This window comes from Lipotes vexillifer, unplaced genomic scaffold (genome assembly GCF_000442215.2).
Source record: "Lipotes vexillifer unplaced genomic scaffold, Lipotes_vexillifer_v1.1 scaffold71, whole genome shotgun sequence".
Classification (NCBI taxonomy): domain Eukaryota; kingdom Metazoa; phylum Chordata; class Mammalia; order Artiodactyla; family Lipotidae; genus Lipotes; species Lipotes vexillifer.
The window spans coordinates 5,250,080-5,255,439 of record NW_006793703.1 but is presented as its reverse complement, the minus strand read 5'-3'; the positions used below and the strand labels follow the sequence as shown (position 1 = coordinate 5,255,439).

Below are 5,360 nucleotides of genomic sequence, written 5' to 3'. Positions count from 1 at the left end.
CTGTCCCAGAGCCTGGGCCCCGCAACGGGAGAGGCCACAACAGTGAGAGGCCCGCGTACCCCAAAAAAAAAAAAAAAGTAACTAAAAAGGGACTTCCCTGGTGGCACAGTGGTTAAGAATCCACCTGCCAATGCAGGCGACATGGGTTCGAGCCCTGGTCCGGGAAGATTCCACATGCTGCAGTGCAACTAAGCCCGTGCGCCACAACTACTGAGCCTGTGCTCTAGAGCCCGCGAGCCACAACTACTGAGCCTGCGTGCCACAACTACTGAAGCCCTCATGCCTAGATCCCGTGCTCTGCAACAAGAGAAGCCACTGCAATGAGAAGCCCGCGCACCACAACAAAGAGCAGTCCCCGCTCGCCGCAATTAGAGAAAGCCCGCGCGCAGCAACGAAGACACAACACAGCCAATAATAAATAAATAAATTGGAAAAAAAAAATTTTTAAATAAAAAAGTCACTAAAAAGGAAACTAATATAACACTGTAAATCAACTACACTTCATTTAAAAAATCAAATTTTTTTAAAATTAGAAAACAAAAAATTCAACAGTAAAAAAAGGAAATAGAATAAAATGTTGGTTTATAGCAAAAATATTTGCAGTTTTAATGAACTCTTACACATTCTAAAGTTTTTTGGTGGTTAAGAACTCAACAATTCAAACTGTCTTCACCCACAAAATGATCTATGGTTACCCCATCAAAAATAAAAAGGCCAAAGAACCCAAGAAAATTAGGTAAACAGGAAAATCCCACCTATAACTCTAGTTTGAGATCTTCCCAACAAAGATTAACCACTTTGGTCAGACAATGCTTCTAAAAGGTTATTGGAATCTAGGTTATTACAATCAACATTTAATCACCTGCCCTGAGTTAGCACTGGAGTATCTGTAGCTGCTACAGCTTTTTGCTGAGGCCTAGCATTGACCACCTCTGTATCACCTAGATCCTGTCAATGAATATCCATTCAGAAAATACATACGACTTGTAAACAAAGCACAAAAGTTCAATAGCTACAAACAGATTATATTATCATAGCTTCTTTCTAGCAAGGAGAATGAAAATCTACTATAATGCATGGTTTAAAACACACACAAACAAGGGCTCCCCTGGTGGCAAAGTGGTTAAGAATCCACCTGCCAATGCAGGGGACACGGGTTCAAGCCCTGGTCCGGGAAGATCCCACATGCCGTGGAGCAACTAAGCCTGTGCGCCACAACTCCTGAGCCTGCGCTCTAGAGCCCACGAGCCACAACTACTGAGCCTGTGTGCCACAACTACTGAAGCCCGTGCACCTAGAGCCCATGCTCCACAACAAGAGAAGCCACCGCAATGAGAAGCCCACGCACCGCAATGAAGAGTAGCCCCTGCTCGCCGCAACTAGAGAAAGACCGCGCGCTGCAACGAAGACCCAATGCAGTCAAAAATAAATAAATAAAATAAATACATTTATAAAAAATAAATTTAAAAAAAACAAACACACACACAGAGCTAGGATCCCACATTTACCATCTATTGACCAAAACAAACAAAAAGATACATCACATCCTTTACTATTTTCACAGACACATTTCATAGATATACATATATACACACACACACATATATATTTCAATATACAAAAAACCCAAAACAAGGAGCTACATGTGGATAATAACGCTATTTTTATCTAATTACCAACAACTAAGAAGTTCATTTAAAAAAAGAGGCTAGATGCTAGTACTGATGTAGCATCTTCAAGCAGTAATTAAAAATGAAAATATATCACAGCTGAAATATTAGATACAGATTTGCCCTGAAGGGCAAGAAAAAATGCAGAAGGGATGAAGATTTGCACAGTTTGAAACGGAGATACATGATCCTGGCTATTAAGGCTGAGACATGATTAATCGAAAAATATGAGAGAAAAATATGGACATAATGAATACAAAACAATTTATCATACCTAGGGCATTAGAATTAAAGGATACATCTTAAAGCTTAAAGGAATTTTTGAATCAATTTTCTAAATTATCTATTATAATAAGTAATATATTTATAGAATCTTTTATCCCAATAGGAGTTACCAATGGAAAATATAAATATGACCTGAAAGGAAACAAACTAGCAGAAATAGACTGGTGATGAAATAAGTACTAGGCGTATTCAGGGCATAGCCTTAACTTGAGACTAAAGTTAAGCAGAATAAACAACCACCATGACTTGCTTGCCATTATAAACAGTTTCCTTCATGTCACTATGAAGTCCAAATACTAGGTCTTACTACTGGTCTGACCCATTTTATATGTGCAAATATAAATACATGAATATATATTTTTAATAAGAATCACCTTATACACCATTCTGAACTATTTTATGTAGACTTTAATAATATAGGCAGCAAAAGTAAATCTCTTATTTACCCTTGCTAGTCTATAAAAATAAACTTAAGAAAACTGAGTCACCTTTCTTTCAGTTAAGAAGTAATGCCTATCCACAATCAAGGCTCTAAGTAAGCTTTACGTTTTTCAGGTGAAAAGATCTGACAATTAGTAAATACCAAAATTACCAACCACTCACAGGCAAAAGTGACCCAATGATTCTGTCTCTTGATGTAACTCATTAACATCATTTTCAGTAGAGCTTTCGTATATGTTATCCGAAACATGCAGTATGACAAGCAATGGAATATCATAGAATTCTCTGGTAACAATATAATCACATTAACACTATAATCATTTATTTTCTTTTTATACTGAATGTTCAATTAATCATGTTTATAGGAAGATGTTTTCTGGTTAAGTGATTTTCTGGTTTACTAAGAGTTAAAAAAGAATTTCTTGTGTATCAATTCCCCTTAGCCAGAAATGGTGAACAAATTAATCTTTCTGGATAGAGATGACTGCAATGTCTCAGCCTCAATCAAGGATCAATACTCTACACATAACAAGGTTAAGGGTTTAGCTAACCTGTGTCCTGACAACCTAGACGAGGTTTTGTTTTCCATATTTTGCCAACACACGCTCATTTAATCGTGTTTTTCCGTGTTAATAAGAAGTAAGTTTAGAAAAATTTCTAACTGCATTAGGTTAATTGGGGTTTTACTGTTCATTTCGTATTTACAAAGGGGGATGATTTAAATTCACCCTAGTACAGATGGTATTCACATGTAACAGATTTTTTTATACTTACACCTATCAAGTAAAATCTTAATTGGGTGATAGATGGCTATTTCAAAATTTTAGAAACTTTTCTTCTTTTAATTTTACAAGATCTCTTTTCCTCCCCTTTCTACTCTTACCCTGCTACATAGTATGTCATTCAATTACAATAACTTAAAATTAAAACTATTTTGAAAATATTACAACATCACTAAAAATAAACTGGACTCCTCCTGAGGGCAAATTTGGGAATCACCACTTTGCAGATCAATTCTATTGCTTACATTTTGCTTTTTGATGGTTTCTCTTCTCTAAACTTCATTTAGAAAGGTGTTTTCTACACTTTCCTATGCAATAAATATGTTCACTAGGAGTAATCACAGGAAAATCTGGCAAATCTTGTTGCAAAGGTACACTGTATAAGCAATGGATTTTTTGGTTCAGTGGAATATGACAAATGATGTATGGCTGAATGTACAAGAAATCTGGACTAAAATACCCCAAATTGATAGTGTAAACAGAAAAATTAAACTGAATTATTCACCTTTCTCCTATTACATGAAACTATTAATTCTGATATTATCAAGTTAATACGATAGGGTAACAAAATTAACTTTATACTTATAATTAAGATACATATCTATTATTAGTTTATCATAGCATCAATATTACAGCATAAAGAGGGTCATAACAGAGGTCTCTGCATATCTACTATAACTCTTATTTCAGTTCATTTCGGCAGGACTTTCTAAATTTAAACTATATGAGTTAATTGTAAGAATTCTGTTTTACTAAGAATTGGTACTAGCATGGAAAAAAGTATTAATAAGATACATATGAGCACTTTGTACACCAGCCTCCTTATTTGCAAAATGTGGATAAATGTGTCTGTCTCATGGAGCTCTGCTGGACTAAATTCCACAAGCCATGTACCACACTTAGAACTGTGTCCAGCACATTGTAAGAAATCAGTAAATGTTAGCCATTACTATGTATTTCCCCCAAATATAATCACCTGTAACTTATGAAGTAGATTACGAAGTAAAACTGCAAGTTTACATAGATTAGAAGAGCAAACATAGTACAATTTTTTTGAAAAATGCTCCAATCCAGTATTCGCAAAAATCTTTTGGGGAAAAAAATGGCATCACTTTATAAATGACAGGGGCACTAAAGTGAATCTAAAGCACAAAATGTTATGTGGAAATGACCAAAATGATCTCTATCCTTAACAATTCATTTTGGTTTGACCACACAGCAGTATTTGTAAATAATGATCAAAAGATTAGTTGGCCTTACAATAAACAAAATCTAGTGACGTTGTTTAGTATGATATTTTTAAACTAAGTTATTCATTTCAACTATAGAGATAATTGAGGATGAAAATAAAACAAGTGACTTCTGGAGTCCATTAGACCTGTGCTAAAGCAAAACCTAATAAAGAGCATAGTCTCTAAACAACAGAGGAAACTGTTCTCTTATTATTGTTACTCTACCATTTCCCTTTCTAGTTTACTTCTGAACATCACCAACCAACAATAAAAATTAGTTACCAACGAACCTCTCTCCTATCTCCATTGTTCACCAGTTCCACCAAAGGCATACCTATATATTTTCAATAAAGTTTTTAGAAATTCAAAGCTAAGTTTTTTTCCATCACTCTCCAAAAATTACAATGGCCAAGTGCAATATCCTCCAAGTAGGACCAATAAACTAATGATATGTACTCAAATAAGGATATGATGGTAGGCACCAAATACAAGAGACACCCTCCCATTCAATTATTGTATGAACACTAGAGAAAACAAAGCTAAAAAGGTTTACCAATATCAACACGAGAGAGGAAAATAAGGAACCAAATAACTAACCCACGTAACCTCCAATCCTAAAGTGGAATCCTTACTCTGAAAATGTTTAGATTACTTTTAAATCCCCTTTCAATTAAGATAAATACCCCACGCTCAGAAGCACATCTCAGCGCCCAGCACAACAGCGATGAAGGTAAGGATGATACTGGAGAGGTTACACAATCTCTCTGCTTCAGCCTGGGGGGCGTGTCCCCCAACTGGAGCTCCGCAAGCAAAACCCAACAACGCAAAGTGCAGGGCCCCCAGATTTTCTGTGGGAAGCCGAGAGGAAACTTGAGGTTTCGAAAGGTGCAGAGGGAAGCCGGCTTGGAACAGCGTTTGGAGCGGGCGTAGGATGGCGGTGGCGGGGGGGG

General features: G+C 36.3%; 1 protein-coding gene across 1 annotated transcript in view; it reads right to left on the bottom strand.

Annotated features, from left to right (window-relative positions):
* UBN2 (ubinuclein 2) overlaps positions 1-5,360 on the bottom strand; it is a 68,217-nt gene that overhangs the window by 61,458 nt on the left and 1,399 nt on the right. The gene's annotated exons all lie outside the window — the stretch shown is intronic.